Consider the following 24,208-nt stretch of genomic DNA (forward strand, 5'->3'; position numbering starts at 1 on the left):
CTATACACATAAAATAAATACAAAGAAAAAAAAAGAATTTAAGCCTACCACCCAGTAGCAGTAACATCTGCAAGCTTAGTGGATTATTTGCTGTTACTATTTTTAATACAAAGAAACCCACGAGAAATGAAATGAACACATCAGAAGGAACTAAAGTCTGGTGACAATGACTTCAAATTTAATCACCAAACATACTATCTAAAGAGATATTAGACAAAAATATTTGGATACCTTTTTGTGGAGAAAGCAGCTTGGGGAAGGAGGAAGAGAGAAGAAAAGGGAAAGAAGGGGGAGGGGGAGAGATTGGAGGGAGGGAAGGGAGAGGCAGGGAGAGAGAGATTTATCCAATGTGGTGTAAGTCAGGAGGTATTATTTGGGAACTAAGGAAGAGGATTACTTGAACCAGGTGTTCAAGGCTACCCTGGGCAACCCAACAAGACTATAGTTCTGAGACAATGTGAAAGCTGAAAACTGAGACCATGATCTAGAACTATATATTTTTTTAAGTCATCGCCTCATTACAGGTAGCTCACCTGTTAACTCAGACAAACAACCCCCTCACGCAAAAACAAAACAGATCTTTTTTTTAAAGCTGTGTCTATATCTTAATCTTCTCCCCAAAGATCATGATTTTTGTCCATGACACTTTTAGTTCAAATTTACAACAAGCTTCACATCGTGGAGGGTTTAGGACCTATAGCTGGTCAGTTTTCAAATGTTTCAGAATATTATATCCAAAGCCGCAGCTGACTAAGTCTGTCCCACCTGTGTTTTGACTTTGGGATTCCTATGCTACTTCTATTGGGACACTCTGGGATAAGGATGCAGAGTTACAGGCTTGCACACTCAGGCTCGTGGAGGGTGGTGTAGCATCACCATGAGTTGTCTGCCTTTCTTCAGTTGCTGCCTTGATACATGAGTCTCTCTTCAAACAGCTGCAGGGCTCACTGCTGTTATTAATCTGTCTCTGTTGCCAGATCCATAGCTTTAGAGTAAGAAAATATTATCTGAGCAAATATTTAAGCAGAATTCTCTACACTGCACTGGTTCATTAAGAAGAGTTTTCCCTCTGTTTGTTCTGGAGTAAGTGAAATGCCCCAAATAAACACACTCTCTAGTTTCCCCCCAGGACTTTTTGCCACAGTAGGAAGACAGCACATCTCAAGAAGAAAGGCTTGATGATGGTAAATCTCTTATCTTGGCCACAGTGTGCTGGACCAAGTGAGTAGAATACTCTGGGACAAAATGGGGTGTGTGTGTGTGTGTGTGTGTGTGTGTGTGTGTGTGTGTGTGTGTGTGTGGTGTGGTGTGTGTGTGTGGTATGTGTGTGCGTGTGTGTGGTATGTGTATGTGTGTGTGTGTGTGTATGTGTGTGTGTGTGTTTGGAGTACTGCATGAAAAACAACCTGCCTAACATATGTCATATTGGCACAGCTGACCTTAGGACGTTTTGTAGTGTGTGTGAGTGCATGCTTGGGTGAACATGTGCCGCACCAGGCATGTGTAGATCAGATGATGTCCTCTGAGAGTCTGTTCTCACCTTCACCTTGCTGAGGCGGGGTCTCTGCTCTTCGTGCCGCTCTGCCGCGCGCTGGAGGCTGGCGGACTCTCTGGCCTCTACCGTTCCTCTCGAAGTGGGTGTGTTGAGATTGCCGATGTGTGCCACTGCATCGGGCTTTTTATGTGGGTTTTCAGATTTGTGTGACTGGAGCTGTCAGCCATGAACCATCCCCCCAGTCTCTCTGTGCTTCTCTTCAAAGCATCTGTGCGGGGAACAATGACTTGGAGCTGGCTCTGCTCAGGTCAGTAACCACCCCCTAACGTCTTGTCAACACTAACCTTAGGAGCGAAAGCCCAGCGATCCCTTCGCAAAGAGACCTCCCACTTCTGACCTGACCCAATTAGTAAGGGACACTTGACTCCGGTCGGCCAGACAGCGTCTCCTTAGAATATTCTCCATTACGCCGTATAGCCACATCTACCAAGAAAACCGCTGCTAGCACCTACCACACTTTTCCTTACGGTTTGTAGGATAACAGCCATGGCTCTCTAGTCTCACTTCAGAAAGCCTACACTCTCAGTGTTTTCATTCCCATATATCGATTCTGTTATTAATAACTCCAGTGAAGGTTGTGATGTGTGTAGTGGGCTGCTTGAGGAGCTGTGGAAGTTGGGTTACATAGACACTTTTTTTCCTTCTTCTTCAATGCGTATGATAAAGGGAAGCTGCAGTTTATTATTTAGGACCACAAAACTGTGTTTGGAATCACAGATAAAAATATCAAATTCTCATCTTATATTTAAAAATAGACATTTTATTATATTGAGGGAAGAATCCATCTAGCTCTATCTTGTTATTTTTTTTATCACAAAGAAGAGAGAAGTGAAATCCGACTTTAAAAGGCTGTGGAACATTGTGAATTTAAAGTTCTCAGCAAGTTACTCCCTAAAGCACTCCATATGATATGTAAATCTTTTGATCTTTCACAAAACGCATGAATACTATAAAGAATAATGAGTACAAGCTTGGAAAATACAATATTGACTGTCAGTGTAGCACTTAGCCACAATAATTATTTGCATGGCTTTTGCAACATAACCAGGGGGGATACCTCTGTGAGTATGTTAAAACCATGCCAGTCTCTGCAAAAGAAGATTTGATTTTCTGAGGAAGATTTCCTTTGCCCTTTCCCTTTCCTTTGGTTATTCTTTCCTTCCAAAAACCCTTTTCTCAGAATAGAAGGAAATCTTTGGAAAGGATAAAATTGACTGGAAGTTAAAGAGAGAAGCTTCGCTCCCCCATTGTCATTAATTATCATATGATGGATAACGTAGGTTGGCTTTGGGAAGTATCACTCCATGACACCCTGCAGAAAGAATATTTAAAACCCGCTAAGCTGCTCTTTGTAAAACTCTTTATTTAAAACTTAGGTTAGCAATCTGAATAAAATGTTTTTCCTCAAGCTTAGTGTGAGAATAGTTTAGCTGACATTTCTGAATGTTTTATGAATTACAAACTCTGAACTGTAACATTTACTTGTAATGAACAAGTAACTGTTTTTATATGCCAGTGAAAATTTTGATAGTTGCGGTTGCTTTGCTGTGGTCAAAGTATGTTGTCGTGGCTGGTTGAAGTTATAGAATAGATCCTGATGACTTTGTCCCATCCTAGGAGGACAGACCTGCTAGGCACAAATGGCTCATGAATAGAAGCAATGTACTACAGTTTTTGGGATTAGTTGTACAAATAAGAAGAAAAGTATATTTCAGCAGGATTCAATCCAACATGGTCCAGATACCTGGAACTTGACTTGGATGCATGACTATAGATAATTTATTTGTGTGTGTGTGTATGTGTGTGTACTATAGACTCTTAACCACTGAGTCATCTCTCCAGCACTGATATATGAATAGATTTTGATTTTAAAACTTGTGCAACTGCTGCAAGAGCCTAAAAAATCCAAAAGGATTTTAAAGAGGAAAAAAGAAATGACTTTGCTGATTTTATAATTTATGATAAAGCTACAGTAATGAGGACAGTGGGGTATTTGACACAGAGGTAAACAGACAATAAGATAAAATAGAAAGCCCTACATTATAGCCATTTGGTTTTGTGTGTGTGTGCTCGTGAGTGTGTGTTTGTGTGTGTGTGCCTGTGTGCCTGTGTGCACTCATGCGCATGCGTACATGGCGATCAGAGAAGAAGTTGAGTTGGTTCTCTCCTTCTGCCGTGTTGAGCCCGGGTCTCGCTTGTTTCTGCCACATGTCCGTAGACTCTCTCTATTGCTGTCTCCCGTCTTGGCACAGGAGTGCTGGGTTTACAGGTGTGTCCTTTCCTTGAAGATTCCAGGTATTGAACTCAGACCCTCAGGCTTCCACATCAAGCACTTTTATGCGATGACCTGATTTCCTACCCCCAGTGACTTTTGATAGAGGATCCACAACGGTCTAGTCCAGCAAAGTGTTTTCTGATGTGTCATGTTGAAACATGTCATCTGCATAGGAAAATAATTCGGTCTTGTCCACCATCATACCCCGTAGGGAAAGAACTCCGACTACACCATCGCACAGTGAACAGTCACAGTAGATCACAGCCCAAGTAAGAATTGTAGAACTTTGAAATGTGTTTGTAAGGGTTCTGTTTATTATTACTTCGTGTGTGTGTGTGTGTGTGTGTGTGTTTGCGCTCATGCATACTTGGTGTGGACAGGGCACTAGAGTCAGGGTGTGCACGTAGCATCCGGAGGACAACTCCATGGTTTCTTTTCTCCCTGCACCTCCACGTGGGCCCCAGACCTCAAGCTCAGGTGGCCAGGACTTCAAGCATCTTTACTTACTGAGCCATCGCACTGACTCAAGCTTTAAGATATTTCAGGAAGTATAGTAAAATAGTTCTGAAAACTGAAGATAGAGAGAATTTTCTCAGGAGATGCAGAAAACATAAATGATAAGATAGAAAAAAATATGATAAATTAGACTTCATCAAAGTTTAAAACCACTGCTCCTGCAAAGACATCATTAAGAAAAGAAATAGCTGAAAATATTTATAAAGTATCTGGTGAAGAATGTGTGTTCAAAATACATATATGGAAGAGGCGTGCATATGTTCAAAACACACTGCATGAAATTCTCAAAGAATTAAAAACGTTTTAAAAGTATGTATAGAAATAACCCAAAACATAAATAACACAATTATAAACTAAAAAATTCTTCGAGTAGTAACTTTATGAAAGAAAATGTAAAGTGGCCAAATGTGCTTAAAGAAAAGCCCTCAAACCATTTTTTATAAAAGAAATGTGAATTTGAAGCACAATGAAATATCACTTCACATGCACAAGAACAGCTGAACTTTAAAAACGGCATCAGCCGTGAGGACACAGAGTGGCCAGCATTTTCACAGTGTCGCTGGGTGTGCAAAATCTCCTACACAACTACTGTATCAAAACTCACATTCTCACTCAACAATTCCATTCCCTGGGGTTTACCCATGAGAAAATGAAATATTTAAAACATTGTTGGGAAGACTTTAATAGCTGCTTTACTCGTAACAGCCAGACCCCAGAAACAACTCTGGTATCCATCTACAAGAACTAGACTTTAAACTCTAGCAAATTCATCCATTGTTTGGCTACTCAGCAGCAAAAAAAGAGTGAATGACTGAAACATGGGAATTCCAGAAGCATTATGCCCAGTGAGAGAGGACAGGCAGGAAAGGGTGCATAGCATATAATTCCATTCTGGAGTAAGCAAGGAGGAAATTCTGGAGTAAGCAAGACCCATCTAGAGTGCTTCTGGCCTGAGCCCACCTCTGAGATCCACCTGGTGTTAGGAGGGAATCAGCTCCCAAAAGCTGTCCTCTGATCTTCACACACTACACCTCAGCATGTGTGCGAGCATGCTCGAACACACACACACACACACACACACACACACTCTGTGCTTTTATTCTTTAAAAATGTTAGGGCCTAGAGAGATGGTTCAGTGGTTAAGAACATGTGCTACTTACTCTTCCAGAGGACCTGAGTTCAGTTCTGAGCACCGACATCATATGACTCACAACTTCAGGGCATTTGATGCCTTTTTCTGGCATTCACAGGAACTGCATTCATGTTCACAAATATAATTTTAAATAAATAAGTAAATAATAACTTACTTATGAAAGGTAAATTATTTGTGCAAAGTCTCAATAGTTTTCTTTATTGTAGATTATGTTTTATTGTCTACTCATTTAATATTTAGGAGAAATTAGGCAAACTGAGGTTTTCTCTCATTTAACTTATTTAGTTGATAAACATTCAAAGTCCAATGACTATCCTTAATAAAAATATGGTGCAGTAACTTTAAATACATGAATGGGTTTAGCTTTCTTTCTTTCTTCCTTTCTTTCTTTCTTTTTTCAAGCCAGGGTTTCTCAGTATAACAACAGCTCTGGATGTCTTGGAACTTCCTTTGTAAACCAATCTGGCCTCGAACTCACAGAGATCTGCCTGCCTCTGCCTCCCAAGTGATGGAATCAAAGGCGTATGATACCACTACCCAGCTTAATTGGCCTTTTTATGCACAGTTTTAAACTTGACCAGTCACCCACCAGGGATTGTGCGGCAACATTGGTCTCTGGACCACTGTGGGCAGTAACTCCAACAATGACATGTGTGTTTTTCACAGGATTTCTAAAGCTGGGATTCTGTAGAGGGCTGGAGATTTGAGCAGTGGCCTCTGTGCTTCCCAGCTTGGCATCAGATCCCCTGGGGCGGCAGTTACAGGTGTCTGTGAGCTGCCCAGCATGGGTGCTGGGAACTGAACTCAGGTCCTCTGTGAGAGCAGCCAGCACTCAACCATGGAGTGATTTCTCCAACCCCTTTTGGGAATTTATGAGACAGAGCGTCACCACTTAGTGTTGGCTAGTCTCAACTCTACGTCTTCCCAGTGCTTGGATTACAGCCACCCACTTTATAAAAGATCCCTTCAGAAAAAGAATTAACATGGGTTTCTCTTGTATTGAGTTACACCCTTTGAAATTCTGCTTTCATTCTGTATTTAGACATCGGTTAACTCTTCTCTAGTAATTTACTGTAACAGACTACATTTTGTATACCTTCGGGGTCCTTCCCTACCAACATTTAATAATTGGCTTAACATCATAGTTTTCTTCCTTTGGAGAAGACAGTCCAGTCTAGTGAAGGAGTCTAAAGCCATTTTTTTTCAGGAAAAGAAAAAAGAAAGAACTATTCTGAGGATTAGAAATAAAGTTTTATTTGTCTATGGCTAGTGATTATTGTTTTCTTGCTTATCGAGAGTGAAATGCCAGCACATAATGTGGATCAGTATAAACAGACGCTTAGTCCGTTTAAAATTTCATTGGTTTATCCTTCCAGAGCCCAAAGAGCCTCTTTTAAGATCAAATCATGCAGATGTGGGGCCTCTAAAAATCCTTCTTGTATCAAGGACAGGAGACGAGACCATACATGAACTTTCTTATTTACAAATGTCTTAACAATTTTTTCCTTTCACTTGATGACACGAGTGACAAGAGTGTTTGTGATGAAAGTACAATGCCGTGTTAGACTTCTAAAATGACACTCAATTTACTTTTTCAATTACCCCCGGGATACATATTTTTTAATGTCAAGATTAGCAAAGCTCGGTCTGCAGTCTTTAAGGTCAGAGCTCCTGAGTGCTCTGCCAAGACTGTCTACAACACTGTTCTCAGCCTGATTTCCTTGAGAAAACTTTTTTTAAGAGTCACTCAAAATCTAGAAGCCTGCAGAACAGTTGGAATGTCTAAGCAAACTTCTGGTTTAGGGTGCTCTTGTTCAACCGCAGCTGATCTAAAACCTTGATTTTAACTACTGACACGTGTTTGACAATTACATCAGCAAAGGTGTGGAGATGCTAGCTGAGAAGGTTTGTAGAAAAACTGTGTTGCCATCAGCGGCCTCTCTTCCTCAATCTAATTTTAGTCCTCACCTGGAAACGTTAGGCTTTCATCAGAAGAGTCTTGTGAGAGATGAGCTTTGGGCTTTAATTAATTAATTAGTTAACTAATTAATTGATTAATTATAATGTTTTCTTTGCAACTGACTCATTTAGACTCTTTGGGATTTTGTTCTATAAATAGAAATTAGAAAGAAAGAATCTGGAGTAGTGAACTTGGACCAGGTATGGGAAGCAGACTGGAGGTTCTGACCCCGGTTGTCCCTGGAAGTTGTCTTCAGAATGCTGCTTTTTCCTTCGTTCATTCACTCAATAAACATGCATTAGGGTTGGCATGCAGATAGCTGTATCTCCAAGTTCTGGAACAGACCTGAGCTATGAAAATGATTAACAAGTAATCCCAACCTTGAAGGAATTCGGTTAGGAGAAACAGATGGGCAAATGATTGTTATACGGCGAGATAAACACCAAGGACAGGTGGCTGGACTTGAAGCCTCCTTCCTGGGCTTCTGGCTGCATGAACAATGAAAGTTCGTGCTAAAATGAGAAGTTGAGGACGGGCACTTCACAAGACCGTGCACTGAGAACACATTTCAGCCGGTTTGAGATTTCTATGGGAAGTCCTCCCCCCTCCCCGCCCCCGGTCCTGGAAAATAACCAGAAGACTAGCCGGCGGGAAGCATGAATGGTGGTCTCCAGAGGACAGTGTGCGCCAGCAGAGGCTAAAACTCTCAACCTAGAAACAGCAGCTCTTGAGAAGAGGCCCCCGGGGAGGTGTAGAAACAGCACTTGCAAAAGGCACAGAGGAAGTCTGGTCTCAAGAGGCATGGATAGAGGAGCAGGACCAGAGATGGGAACCCTGAGTAGGATGGATGCCATGACTGCCCGGCTGTTATAGCTCCAAACCCTTCTTCCCTTGGCTGCATCGTTGAACATACAGGCCACAGAAACTTCAACACTAAGCTTCCAGGCAAGGTCACCCGCGAGGAAGTCAGCTCCTTTCTTGGCTGTGACACTGATGAAATTTGTGATTTTTAAAAACATCCTGTAACAAGACTCTGAGGGTGGATCTCGGGGTGGGACACCCAGGATCAGTAGTATGTTATCCCCACCACGACCTCGACGCCACCGCTGCGGAGGGTTTGCATGTTCCTATTAGTGATTGGACGGGTCCATTCGAGTGTGCTTTGCACCTGGATCCCTAAATATGAAAGGCAAAGGGGACTGTTTCAAGATTATTTCTACTCAAGCACCTAAATACTTACATAAAATGCATTTATTGCCACTGCAACCTGGAGCCTTGAGAAACTCCTTTTTTGTTTGTTTATTGTTTTTTGTTTTAAGAGACAGGGTTTCTCTGTATTGTTTTGGAGGCTGTTGGTCCAGCCCGGCCTCAAACTCACAGAGATCCTCCTGCCTCTGCCTACCGAGTGCTGGGATTAAAGGCGTGCGCCACCATCAGCCAGCCGAGAAACTCTTCACACTGATTTTATTCTGTGCCTTTTAGAATGCCTCTTGTCGCAGCAAATGCCAATTATAAATTCTTTCTAGCATTAGCAATCGACAGAGCACATGCGTTCTCCAAAGCACACTAGAAAATTGTAAGCATGTCTGTGTATCAAAGTCTTATTTTAGGAGTCAGCTTTTTTGGTGTTTGGTGTTGGGGGCGGGGTGGCGCGTGCATGCACGCATACTTTTTTTTTTTGAATGATAGCTCATATTTGCACCAACAGACACTCTAGGTCACAAAAACCAATGATTTCTCAGATACACCTGGTGGAAAAATCAAAGTGATCCAACCTGCATTTTTGGTGAGGGCTGGTTTATTTCATTTATTCCTTATTACTCTTTTGTCTCTTCTTCTTCTTCTTCTTCTTCTTCTTCTTCTTCTTCTTCTTCTTCTTCTTCTTCTTCTTCTTCTCCTCCTCCTCCTTCTCCTCCTCCTCCTCCTCCTCCTCCTTTTTTCTATTGACAAGTCTAGTGCCATTTGAAATCATCAAAAATTCATTTTATTAAAAATTATGTCATTTTTTTAGCAAAGCAGTGGTCTTAGCCATCATATTTTAATTCAGACTACAGTTTCAGTATTGCTGAGCAATAATTACTTTATTCAGATTCCAAGGAATAAACTGTCCTTGATAAAAGGTTAGATGTAGAGAGAAGCCTTCCCACCAGCCTGGTTCCGGAGCCGCATCAGTCCCAAATGAACACACAGGAGGCTATATTAATTATGAAGCTGTTGGCCTTGCTTGTTTCTTACTGGCTAGCTCTGATTTAAGTATTTATCCCATAATTGCCAATCTAAGTATTTCTCTTACCGGAGAAGTTTCTGGGCTTGTTACCCCTATGGCAGTTACGTCTTGACTCCCTGTGTTTCTCCTACCCAGAGTCCTCCTGGACTCCTAGTCCCACCTATCTTGTTTCCCTATTGGCCAACAGTGCTTTATTGACATGTACACAGGACTTCTGCATCATCTCCTTTTTTCTTCTAAACAAAAAGAAAGATCTTAACTTTAACATAGTCAAATTATATATAACAGAACAGTTATCAAGTAAGAACACAGTTACAATATTTTGTCTATCAACATTTAGCAAGATTTAAAGAAAATATCATCCATCCCATCCTTGTAAATCCAAAGTTCTATATGTAGCTTATCTTTTATCATAACTAAGGAAAACTATAATTATAACTATCTGCTTTCAACTCTATCAAAGACCACAGAAAGATAATATATAAACACTAGGATTGACAGAAACATCTTGCTACCTGAACAGTCACCCGAAGTTCCTCTGTAATGTCAGGGCATCCATCTCCAGCCCATAGGCCACAGTGTATCCAGAAGATTTCTCAGCAAAGCAGGAAATCTCAAACTGTCCCTCTGCATTGGCAGTCTGTCAGTCATTTTTCTGTGTCCTGCAGAAAGTCTCCTAGACTCTTCCATGAAGCAGGAACCCTGAAGGACTGTTTGAGTTCAGCAGTCACTTTCCTGTGGATCCTGCATATCCAGATTATACAGCAACAGTCAAGCAGTCTAGGCAAGAGCAGTTTCTTGCCCAAATGGCTAATCTTGCCATGTTGAAAGCAAACTCCAGAACGAGTTTCTTCAATGCCCATCTTCCTCTTAGACGTAATTGGTGCTGCCAGGAGCAGACATTTCTCATTGTCAAGAAAAACCCTAAACCATTTTAAATGCCATTTTCTGAAGGTCTTTGAAAGTTTTGAAGACTATCTATCTCAAATATATTTCTGTATATCTAGAAAACCTAACTTTCCTAACTATAAATTCTGACTATTATTAGTAACTATAGTCTGTATTTAATTATGCATTATGTTTTAAAAGATTAGTATAAATACAATACTTAATCAAGAGGAGAAATATACACATCACAAAATTGACCTTGAATTTGTATCAATAAATGAAAAACCATACTAATACAAAGTACTCATTTCTATACCATAATCCCCTTTTTCCTTTAAAAAGAGATTGGTTGTGATCATTAATCAATTATAAACAATCCCATTTAAATGAAAACAAAGATTTATAAACAATATGGGGATTTGGACGTCGCTCATTCCAAACTGCTTCGTGCTGGAAGGGGGCGCTGCTCATACCATGGGGATCATGACAAAACTCAGAAACCTGTATAAGTCCTTATTTTCGTGGTCTGTAAGGCTCCAACATCTTAGCTGTTTTAGATGTTGAATCACTTGGGCCATTGCTTCCGGGGGTCTTGGTTCATCAAACCACAGAAGCCTGGAAGGAATCCTCAGCTTTCCATTTTCTGTGGAAACAGAAATAAAATACCTTTTCCAAAGTAACATATCCTTATACTTAAATTTTGAAGTCAAGGCATTTTCAAAAGATATAAGTTGAATTAATTCAGCAGCATTTATAATCAAGTGTACTTTAGTAGTTGTTCCTTAGCAATCAAAAAACTGAAAAACACAATAGCGTACAGTATCCAGACTTTCTGTGTATTTTCCATCTTTAAGTGGCTTATTTATTTATCTATTATTACTTTATTTTTTTTACTTTTATTTATTTTTCTCTGAGACAGGTTTCTCTTTGGAAATCTGCCTGCCTCTGCCTCTGGAGCAATTCCTACCAGCGTGCACCACCACAGCCAGCTTCTCTATTTATTTACCACTATGCCGTTTCTTTTTATCTCTCAATCCTATGTATATTTTTAAACACAGTGTAAACCTTTAGAGGTTTTTCTTCATCCAAGTCTAACTTTACTGTAAATCTTTATGTTTTTCTGGCCACGTGTCTCATCTGTAAAACCAAGGCTGTTTAAACTGCAGTTTTTCCAAGATGGCAGGCATAAAGGTGATTCCAGCTTACCGCCTCAGTCCATGCTGACATCCAGCAAAAGCTGCCGGCTTGGAGATGTGGTCACTGCCACTTCCAGCTGTATGTACACCTTTCAATCGTTAGCAGAGCCTCGTAAAAGAACCTTGTTTTTTTTTTTAATGCTGAGTCAGAAAGTATCCCTTAAGCAAGCCGCATGAATCTCTGCTTGTTGCTAGCAAAACAGCAGCCACCTGAGAAAAATGCTGCTACCAAGAAACCATGCTTTTCTCCATTCTTTTGTTTCTAAAATTCTTTTAAAGCTTTTGTCATTCTACATGGAAATTCATGGTCCCACTCATGATCACCATTTGTACAGAGAAGCTTTCCCGCCAGCCTGGTTCCAGAGCCACATCAGTCCCAAATGAACACACAGGAGGCTATATTAATTATGAAGCTGTTGGCCTTGCTTGTTTCTTACTGGCTAGCTCTGACTTAAGTATTTATCCCATAATTGCCAATCTAAGTATTTCTCTTACTGGAGAAGTTTCTGGGCTTCTTACCCCTATGGTGGTTACATCTTGACTCCCTGTGTTTCTCCTACCCAGAGTCCTCCTGGACTCCTAGTCCCACCTATTTTGCTTCCCTACTGGCCAACAGCGCTTTATTGACATATACACAGGGCTTCCCTATCAGTTAGTGATTGGAAAGTTGAGAGCAAGTTGAAAGTCAGACTTTGGGGTTGAGGCTGGAGAAAAAGTTCTTGTTGGATCACTCAGAACAGTCCAAGAAACGTGACATCCATCATACACGATGTGAAATCCACAAAGAATCAATAAAAGTTTTTTAAAAGGTGGTATCGATGTTTCAAATAGTTATGCATGGTACTAGTCTCGGCTTTCTGGCATATGTGCAAAGCCTAGTCCATTTGATAATCTTGTTAGCATAAAAGTCAACAGAGGAACCTTACTACCGTGGCTTAGAGAGCATGGCCCTGCATCCAGTGGCATGAGTTTATAGGATGGTCCTTTTCTGTACAGCCTTTCAGGAATCCATCTTGATCTGCGATGTCCCTTCCTGCCGTCAAAGCTGGCTTGTGGCTTTGTTCATACTCCGCCTTAGCAGCATGGGAAAGGGAGGCTGTACCAGAGTAGGTGACTTCTCTATGAAGTCAATGTCCCAGAGGTTGGGACATTGGTCCGTACTTAGTCACATGGATATGTGTTGAATTAAGGAATGCTGACAATGTAGGCTCTAACTGGGGTCAAATCTTCTATTAAAACAGCAGGATTGGGGAAGAAAGGGAGAACAGATTCTCACCAAACAGGGACTTTCTGATATGTGTGGAGCATTGCACCAGATATGTTATAATTCTGAGTTTGGACTTAGCTTAAATAAGAATTAAAATACTTTAAAGATAATAGTACAGAAAATAGCAACTAGAATGCAGTCTGTTCCTAATGGTGTCTTTAAAAAATATCCATTGGGAATAGACTGTATTCTAGTTGCTAAAAAAGACACCTTAACACAGAAAGACAGCAAGAGGCCTGGAGTTTACATAAACACATTTGAATAGAGATGATGTGTTACAAGACAAATGAAAGTCGTTGCTTTACCATGCCACTCCTCTCCAAATGAAAATAAGGTCACCCTGATTCTGAGAAGCCCTATAGGAAAGGGAACGGATTCTAATTAGGATTAAGAACATTATCTCTCTCCAAATGTCTGCAAGCATACAATGCTGGTTCTGTCTATGGCTATACCTATAATTTTGCAATATGACTTTTTAAAAAAAGAGGATACAATTTGGTAAACTGATAACTAATTTAGATAACGCTAATTGTATTGGGTAAAGGATGATTAGGGAAGTCATCAAAGAAACCTCAAGTGTGCTATGCACTGAAAACAGGAATATTGTGTGAAGCCTTATCCTTTCACAGAGAGGTGATTCTTAGATGTACCTGTGTTATACAGCACCAAGAAGAGGTGCTGCTGGAGGCAGAGGTGGAAACGCAGACTGATTATACTGACTACACATTATAGACACAGTACTACACACTATATACACTACACACTACACTATACACTATATACTATACTATACACTGGGCACACTATACTACACACTATATACACTGCACACACTATACTATACACTATATACTATACTATACTATACACTGGGCACACTATACTACACACTATAACACTATACTACACACTATATACACTGCACACACTATACTATACACTATATACTATACTATACTATACTATACTATACACTAGGCACACTATACTACACACTATAACACTATACTACACACTATATACACTGCACACACTATACTATACACTATACACTATATACTATACTATACACTGGGCACACTATACTACACACTATAACACTATACTACACACTATATACACTGCACACACTATACTATACACTATACACTATATACTATACTATACACTATATGCGCTATACTACACACTATAACACTATACTACACACTATATACACTATACACACTATACATATACACACTCTACTACACACTATACAGAACACACTATACTTCATACTGTAACACTATGTTATACACTATGCACACTATACTACACACTATACTGTACACAGTCATACTACAACACTATACTATACACTGTACACACTCTACTACACACTATAACACTATACTACACACTATATACACTATACACACTATACATATACACACTCTACTACACACTATACAGAACACACTATACTTCATACTGTAACACTATGTTATACACTATGCACACTATACTACACACTATACTGTACACACTCACACTACAACACTATACTACACACTGTACACACTCTACTACACACTATACACGTTACACTAATACTATGCACACTATAAGCACTACACTACACATTATACACCTTAACACAGAAAGGCAGCAAAAGGCCTGGAGTTTACATAAACACATTTGAATAGAGATGATGTGTTACAAGACAAATGAAAGTCGTTGCTTTACCATGCCACTCCTCTCCAAACGAAAATAAGGTCACCCTGATTCTGAGAAGCCCTATAGGAAAGGGAACGGATTCTAATTAGGATTAAGAGCACTCATTGGAGTGACAGCCCTATCACTTTGGTGTCAAAGGCACCAAAGATATTAATCTCTGGTAATAGTCAACTGTCATCTTACTCAAGCTTTTAACTTCAATGGACACTTGTCCCTGAAATCTTCCCATTCCCTGGCTTCCTGGACTTCAGACTTTTCTGATACCTTAGAAACCAAACTCTCCCATTGTCCCTGGCTGTATCCTCCCTCTCTCAGAACCCAGGCAGCTCTTACCCAAACCTGTTTGCTGGTTCTCATAAGCACTCAGCTGGGCTTCATTGTGAATCTCCATTGCAATTTAGAGGAGTCACGGGTGCAGATCCTAGGCCTAGTCCTCAAGGTCTTTCTCTCCACACGATACAGACGCTCATGGTGACCTGAAACACCAAAGCTGGGAGGTATAGGGTAGCTGCAAAGTGACAGGAGAGTCACTTACCAGAACACAACATTGGATTTGGTATAAGTAAGAAATCAGCTTCAGTGTTTGAGCCACTAGATTCTGGGGTTTGTTTGTTACAGCAGATAGCACCAACTCAACAAATGTACTCCACAGTTTCCGCTTCCTTTAGCAGCAAGTGACCAGGGCTTAGTCCGTGGGTTTCTTCTTCTGCAACCTTTGTGGCCTCACCCAGCCACAAGCCCAGATGATTTAAGTCCAAATGCTTTTCAATGCCATCTCTGCTTTTGTAAAACAAATTCTTCCATCTGCTCAGTATGAAAATTAATCTTGGACATTGCACCTCATCTGCTGTTAAATGCCATGAGCTCAACCTCCTCAATACCTAATAGCTTTCCTTTTTTAGAACTTATTGTCACCCTGGTCTTACATCTCCACCTGGAATGCTGGGATCACCTCACACCCACTTTCTGGTTTCTGTCCTGGCCCCTATTCACTTGATTTCTAATATAGTCAACAAGATCAGATCGGGTCACTCCTCCGTGCGAATCCTGTATGGCCTTGTGGCTCACTCTGAAAGAACACGAGAGCTCTCTAAGGGCCAGACACAGCACTTGCCACCTCTCAGACCCCATTGCCACCACTCTCAACCTCGGTGCTTGTCACACAGGCCTGCTGGACGCTCCCCTGGAGTCCCCATCCCAGGCCGTCTTCCCCCTTTCCCACTGCAGTCTCGGGACCTTCTCGTCCTCAGTGCGTAACAACCTTAGTGGCAGATTTCCCTGGCCATCCATTTCCATTGCAACCCCTCTCCACACACCCACCTCCCTTCTTCATTCTTCCTCCAGGCATAACCATCATACATGATTTCTTTGGTTAAATTGCTTTCTGTCTTTTCTTGCTGGAATTTAGCTTAATGTGAGCAGATATTTTTGTTGATTTTACTTTTTGCTACACTTCAGCACTGTGAGCAAGGTTTAGCCGGCTGAGGTCTCAAGAAAGTGATGGGAAAGTCCTGTGTATATGTCAATAAAGCACTGTTGGCCAATAGGGAAGCAAGATAGGTGGGACTAGGAGTCCAGGAGGACTCTGGGTAGGAGAAACACAGGGAGTCATCATGTAGCCTGCCAGAGAAGTAAGATGTCCGTCCGGTAAGAGAAATACTTAGATGGGTTAAATACTTAAGTCAAAGATAGCCAGTGAGAAACAAGCAAGGCCAACGGCTTCATAATTAATACAGCGTCTTGTGTGTTATTTGGGGACTACAACACGGCAGAGCCCAGGCAATTGGTGGGGAAAAACCAAAGCGGCTGGAAAGGAAAAGGCTTCACTCTACACTCTACTCTATCCCTTTAATCCAGCACTCAGGAATCAGAGGCTGTCAGATTTCTATGAGTGTGAAGCCCACCTGGTCTACAGAGTGACTCTCAGGGTAGCCAGAGGGACCCTGCCTCAGAGGCGGGCAGGGTGTTTGCAGATTGAATGACTGAACAAATTTTCTCTACTCCTCTTTTTTTTTTCTAGCCAGGAAATTTTAGACTTTAAAGCATGGTCTGTAAAGCAAGCCCTAGAAGCAATACAGTGGAGATGGGAATAACTCAGTCATTACCGTGAGCCTCCTGAAGAAATATGGAAGTAACTCAGTCATTACTGTGAGCCTCCTGAAGAAATATGGAAGTAACTCAGTCATTATCATCAGCCTCTGAAGAAATATGGAAGTAACTCAGTCATTATCATCAGCCTCTGAAGAAATATGGAAGTAACTCAGTCATTACTGTGAGCCTCTGAAGAGAAGACCCAGAGGAATTCCGGACAGCAGTCTACACGGGGCCATGCTCTCTCCATTCTCACAGGGTCAGCCAGCAGCAGTGCCACTAAGCATTTGTGAACTGATAACATCAGGAAGCCCCTAACCAGGCATCATGATGTGGTACCTAAGCCTTGGCAGAGCCGTGGATCTAAAGCCCCAAGAGCTGCCCTCCGAAGCGGGCCACGAAGACCTGGTCTTCTTCAGACTGTCTCTCGCGTTGGGACTTGGCCTTTCTGGTCCTGCAGAATAAATATGCTCATTCTTTCTTCTGGCAGTCAAGACTTGTTCTGCAATCCCAAAAAGGCCTGCCCTTTGTTTGTTTGTTTGTTTTTCAAATTTTTTCTTCCTTTTTTAAAATTTAAGTTAGAAAACAAGTTTGTTTCATATGTCAATCCCAGCTCCCTCTCCCTCCCCTCCTCCCCATCCCTCCCCACCAGGCCCCCCAGCCCCCCCAATCTCCACTCTGACCCCCAGGGAGGGTGAGGCCCTCCTTGGTGGATCTCCAGTAACTGTCATTTCATCCAGGGTAGGGTCTAGGCCCTCCCCCAAGAGTCCAGGCTGAGAGAGTGTCCCTTATTGTGGCATGGGCACTCAAAGTCTATTTGCACGCCAGGGGTAAATACTACCCAAGGCCCCATAGATTGCCTAAGGCCTGCCCTTTGAAGAACAGATGTGTTACTCAACCAGCGCTCGCACACTCCCCAAACTGAACCCAACCCATTAGTGATGGCAGCAGAGCTATGCTGCCTCTCACCAGCATCCAGGATCAATCAGCCAGCACTTGAAGCTAATGTTGCCAAGCTTAACGTGTCAAACCAAATATCTCGTATAATATTATTAGATGACTATGCTGTTTGAGACAGAGTCTTGTTTCCCAGGCTAGCCTCCAGCTACCTATGTGGTTGAGGACAGCTCTAAACTTCTGATCCTCCTGCCTCCGCCTCCCAAACCCTGAAATTTTAAGTGTGTGCCACTGCAAACTGTATAGTGCTAGGGATCGAACCCAGAACCTCATTCTTCTTAGGCAAGCACTCTATCAGCCGAGCTGCACCTCCAGGTGACTGGACATTTCATAAATGCACGTGTGCACTGTTCTTTATTAAAAACATCATGAAGTCAGTGTACATAATTAAGGGAAATTCAAGAAAAGGTTAAAGAAAAAAGTGAAAGAGGAATGAGGAAGCAGAAAGCATGGAAGGCTAGAATATTCGTAGTTTCAAAGGTCTACATGGTTAAGAGAGGGGCGTGAGACTGACAGTTGTTTCTCCTGTGTAAGGAGCCGGCAGAGGCTGAAAACACGACCAGAAACCTCAGTGCACACAGCACCCGTCACTTGCCCACTTCAGAACCAGAGCAGCTCCTGTTTCTCAGTGAACGTGGAAATCAGTCTGCATCAACCCAATTACCCTGTCATCAGCCGCATTTCGTGACAGACAGGGCCATTTAGACATTATAAACAGCCCAAAGTGCAGATTTCACTTACCCGTGTCTTCCGTGTGAAATGAAGACTCCAGCTATGAAGTACAGCGCAACATCTCGTACTGAAAAACCATGAGAGATTAAGCGCAGATTTGGCTCGGCCTGTGAAGAATGATGTCAAGTGATGTTGTGGGGGGTAATTATTGTGAAGACTTAATTCCTGTGTCATCAGGTATTTGTAGATATACAAAGCATTCCCCTGATTAAACAGCATTCAAGGTGACTACATAGTCCCTGTGATTGACAGTTTACAGCTTAGACAGACTAAAAAGATTAAAAACATTAGAAAGTGGCGGTGACTTCTTCCCCTCAGGACACTTCCGCCCCGCAAGGAAACCGATCGAGAGTTCTAATAATATTGCTAACAGGTAAATTCTCAAGTGTTTGCTTGCAGCTGTCCATCCCCGGTAAGGAATGCAAATCCTGTTATGCATCTTTTTCATCTTGGCGAGGTTCCAGTGGCTCGAAAGTCAGGCAGAAGGTGAAGGCAAAATATAACTTCCGTGAGACTTAACATACCCTGAGACATGTCCAACTTCTAGGAGCAGATAATGTTTTAAAGCTGTTAGCCAAGATCAATTTGTTTTATATCTGATACATTCTATCAGGAACAGAGTCGAGGGTACCCAAAATTCAGTTATTCATAATTCCAGGTAACCAACATTGCTTCTCGGTAAAATTTCCCCTGTAGCTAGCTGGTCCTTCACTGATTTACATGATTTCTGATTATATACCTAGGTATGCCTTGCCTCAGCCCCTCTTTTTGTCTCTAAGATTCAGAGAGTTCTTAAAATCATCTTTAAGTTAATATTACTGCTTCCTACACAGATATGATCATAAAACCTTAGAGTTCTTTGAGCTTTGTAAAAAAAAGTATTTCTTTCCTCCCCCTTTATCTCAAAACAGCTGTAGTATCCAGGTGCAAGGTTTGTCAAAGGAGTGCTAAATGAAGGGACTCCACCATTTGCAAAATATTTGTAAGGCCCTTTAATAACTAAAGTATGCAAACCTTTTAACGGTCTCACCGAGTAGATGATACAAGCAGAATTGCTTCTGTGTCATAGTTGAGACATCTAAGGCACAAGGATCAAGTAGTTTGCCTAAATCTCAAGACTTTTGAGAACCTGCGTGAAGATGATCATCCAAAACTGCTGTTTCCCAGTCTAAATGTCCTACCAAGACTGTCCTAGAACCTGCTGCCCTGCAGTGAGAGACACCCACAACTTCTGCAAGTTTTGTCCCTTGAGGCCAGACAACCATCACTAAGGCTCCTTACTGACTAAGAAGGCTGCGTTTTGTGCTAATTGGGAGCATAGGCTTTGCCCCCTGACATACCAGGGTAAATCTTGGTGGATGCTATTAATTGTTCATGAAATGGGCATGGGGTTCTTGTGAGAAGAAAGAGAAGCAAGACCCTGCCCTGTTGTATCTGGCTCCTAGTACATGCTCTGTGGGTTACTGTTACTGCTATTATTATTCCTAGACGAACTCCAGAGCTGTGCTGCCGAACCTGCCGCCATGTCCACGTCTCCACACCAGCTGTCTCCTCCGGCTCCAGCCAGCCTGGCTCATGGCCCCAATACTCGGCTGAAACTAACGGTCTCCTGTGGATAAGTTCTTCCTTCCCACCCATCCAGAACTCTCTCCCCTGGATGTTCTTCAGGCTTGACATCAGCACAACTGACCGGGTGCTTTCTCTTCTGAAAGTAGGTCTCCTCACCCTTCTGAGTTTTGCCTGTCCCAGGGAACGAGTCTTAGACTTACTCATTCAACTGAGCATGGCGAGGGTTGAAGTCTTATTTACCCACCCATGTTTCTCCCGTGTATCTGCTACCTCTTCCACCACAACAGGGAATTGGCTTAGCCCTACACATTGAGTCTTGTGGGGAGTCACAGGATGGCAGAAACAAGCAAACAAACAAAATGCCTCACCATGTGGTTGCCCCTGCAAGCCTCCAGGGATGTGGCTGCAGAATCCCCAGGGGTTCATTTCTCTCAGGCTGTCATCTGAGGGCAGAATAAGGAAATAGCACCTCCCCTTGTTTTAACTCTTAGCAATCTCTCTGCAGGGCAGAATGAGAATGCATACCTTAGCTCTAGTGTCCCACCCACAGGATAACCTCAAACTCATACAACTGGGCCAGCCCCCCGACACTGGAACAAATGGGGCTTCGGTGCCCTGCTTGAGTCCCCTCTGCGTATGGCCAGAGATACAGCCACAGCTGTCACAATCTGTCCTATGGGATCCTGAGAACCCTTCTAGAAGCTCAGAACTCTCCCCTCCCGGTTCTTTTAGTCTCCTTCCCAGACAGATGCCACGGTGAGTCTTACGGCACCCTTGCTGCTGTTCCGTGGAGTGTCATAGATTAGGGGTGCTGTTGTGCTCCCCCAATCCAGGGCATCCTTGGGTACCTTCCTATGTTAATGTGGGTACAGAAAAGACTTGTGGCTGCTGATGCAAAGTGATTCTAGCAAGGAAGAAATTTGGGGTCAAAGGGTGGGAACTCTAGAGCCTCTTTCTGCTTCTGCAGTCTGTGCCTGGAGAGACCCTAAGTGTGGTGTAGACATGCATGTCAGTGCCCTTTCACAGAGAAAATAGGAAATGAATTCCAAACAATACTGGAAACAGCTGACCCTTTTAGCACAAAGCTTAAATATGCTAGTGCTCAGCCAAGGCAGCATGTGCAGAGTAAATATTTTAATCCCTAATTAATCACTTTGGTTAGATTGGTAAAACAGAAGTCTAATGAAAATAATTTGAAATTTCCTTCATGAATAATTGCCTTGTTCAGGGAATTGTGGGAAGAGTCAACTGACTGACCTTCCCTCCTCACTCAGCTGTACTGCTCGGAGACTTAATTTGTGTCCTTCAACCCCTTTCAGTCACCGTTATGAGATTAGAAATACCTTCTGTGCAGTTTAGCAGCAACGACGCAGTGTGACAGTTAAGTCGCAGAGAGGTAAAGGATGGAGCGACTCCTGGCTGGCTCGCTCGATGCGGAGCCTGGTGGTGCTTGGTGTCCGTGTGGGGGAGCATCTCCGAGACCCTGCAGTCTTTATTAGGCTGGGAACATGATGAATTGCTGCAGGTGATTGAACTGCTCCTGTTCCCCCCCCTTTTTCTTTTTCTTTTTTTTTTTTTAATTAGAAACTTGAATAATAAGGTGCCCAGGGTTTAGGCATTTACAAACAGGAGAGAAGGAATTTTCCAGCTCTGAGTGCTGAATGCTACCTTGATTAGCAGTATGGCACCAGATTTAATTATTTCTTTGAGTAAATCAAATCTTTCTCAGAGGGCACTGTTTCCTAGTGTGTAGAGACCAAAGGTTAAGCCACCTCAGTCGTTACCGATTCAGACATGTTGGAACCTGTTAGATCTGAGCCGGGAGTGTACTCCACTCCGTATCACTTGCCCGTTCTCCCAATCTTCCTCCCACTGCCCCCCAGTCCTCTTCAGCAATGAATGCATTGCTTATCTGGTTGGAATGTCCCTGGGAGTGATGGCTGGCACTGGGCCACGTGGCTGGTGCACACTGGCTCGCACTGCCATCATTGCTAAAAATTGCCTGGTCCACCAGTCGCTTTGGCCGGTTCTGTGGACTGTCAAAAGCCACCTGGTGGACCATCTGCCACCTCCCCCTGGAGGTTCCTTCTCTCTTTTGTTTTCCAGTCTGGTCCTCTTTCTCAATCTTGCTCTTTTATTTGGGAGATTCACATATTTGGGGGAATTTTGCTTTTGCTTCTTAGCAGTCAGAAGGGCAGGGTGTTCTTGGGTTGCTGGAATGCCACTTGGATAACTGTACCTTAACTCTTTGCTATCCTGAATTTATCTTGTACAGTGGCCAATAATTTGCTTAAAAGGCTTGCTTATAGGGCAGAAAAATACTTCTCAAATAGAAAGCATAAAGATAAACAACGTGTAACCCAGGTGCTAATTGAATGAAAATCTGGATCCGATTTGGTGTCTCTATTCACAAATGGAATTAACCATCTTCCATGCCAAAAGGGCTATGGAAGCCCTCCATCTCACAGGATCAGAGGCATGGAGAATTGGAAGTCAAAGCAATGGGTTCTGATCAATTTTGACTGTTAAGAATGTGTGGAAGGGTAACTATGCATCCAGCAGTATAATATGTAGGCAAATATGAGTAGCTGAATGTATTATTGTTGTAATGATCATTTTTAAGGCTAACTATGTAATGAGAATGTAAATTAGTGTATTCAGTAGGGAAAAGAGTATGGAAATTTCTCAAAAAAATCAAAAATATAGCTGTTTGATGATCCAGCAACTTTACTTATGTGTGTGTGTGTGTGTGTGTGTGTGTGTGTAGAGAGAGAGAGAGAGATTTATACAGAGGAAATGATATCAAAAAATATATGGAATGGCTGTATGCCCCTGTTCAATGCAGCACTATTCACAATAACCAAGGAAAGCAAACAACCTTAGGGCCTTTGAACTGATAAGTAGATGAAGAAAATGTAAACATAATGGAATACAGTCCCACCATAGAAAGAGTGAAATTCTGTCACTTCCTATAACATGAACAGGATTGAGGACCGTTATGTTAAGTGAAATAAGCTAGGACCAGAAAGCCAAGCAGGCATTTGCTCATCCATGTGTGGCGTCTGAACAGGTGGAAGTCGTAGAGGTTTGGAGCAGAATGGCAGTAACCAGAGGTGGGAGAGCATGGAGGAAGGGCAGGATGGGAAGGAACTGACTAATGGGACTCAGTATCGCTCATAAGGGGTACTGAGTTCCACACGGCACAGTGAGGTGACTACAGACAGCAATCATGTGCTCCATATTTCAAAAAATTAGAAGACAGGATTTAAGATAGCTCCGTGATAAAGGAATGCTAATTGTTTGAGGAAAGAACTTGAAACCGATTTAAATGTTGTCAAAAGTATACATTATATAAACTATTATGAGATGCCTCATTAATACATACAATTTTTATGTTTTAGTTAAAATGAACCAAATTAACAATGGTTAAACAATAACGTTAAGGGAATCCTGGAGGCCCCTCTGTCATACCTCTGAATCAAAGGGTCAAGTCCAAAGTCTGTGTGAGTCACTTTCTGCTGTGACAAAACACCTAGGAGAAGCAATTTTGAAAAAAAAGAAAGATTCGTTTGTCTGGGCTTGCAGTTTCATAAGTTTCAGCCTGTGGTCTCTGGGTTCTGTTACTGTAGCCTGAAGGGAAGTATCATGACAAAGAAGATGTCCTGTTTGGGGATCTCTGCAAATACCAAGGACAGCAGAGTAACTGTCCACCTGAGGCAAGAAGAAAATCTAATTCAACAAGACTCAACAGCAAACTTCTAGAGTCTGACACCGGGCAGTTTGTTTTAGGCATATGTAAGTATAATATCATACAATTTGGGAGGGGGAGGTTCTGGGGTAACACAATCCCATGTGCACAAGGAGGCATAACTACATCAAAACTCTTCTCAAAAGTACATGTCATGTCTTCCATGAAGACAGGTTCTAAAGATAGGCTACATGTGTTATCATACCCTAGGTGAGGGGGAATCTGGTGTGGTCTTGGTCATACAGATACCAAAGAGGTCTTCTGAGCTATTAGCTGCCTCTGGCCCTGGTTGTGGGAGCTTGGGGGATCCAGGAATGGCCTGGCCCTTCAGATAGTACAGGGGTCACCTAGGCTC

General features: G+C 42.2%; 1 long non-coding RNA gene across 1 annotated transcript; it reads left to right on the top strand.

Moving 5' to 3' along the window:
• Positions 1 to 1,629: 1,629 nt before the first annotated feature.
• Positions 1,630 to 17,336, top strand: LOC121136122. The gene is made up of 2 exons (XR_005873250.1): positions 1,630 to 1,802; positions 16,777 to 17,336. It is a non-coding gene; the product is annotated as an uncharacterized LOC121136122 (long non-coding RNA).
• Positions 17,337 to 24,208: the final 6,872 nt, after the last annotated feature.

This window comes from Mesocricetus auratus, unplaced genomic scaffold (genome assembly GCF_017639785.1).
Source record: "Mesocricetus auratus isolate SY011 unplaced genomic scaffold, BCM_Maur_2.0 Super-Scaffold_100048, whole genome shotgun sequence".
NCBI classification, from domain to species: domain Eukaryota; kingdom Metazoa; phylum Chordata; class Mammalia; order Rodentia; family Cricetidae; genus Mesocricetus; species Mesocricetus auratus.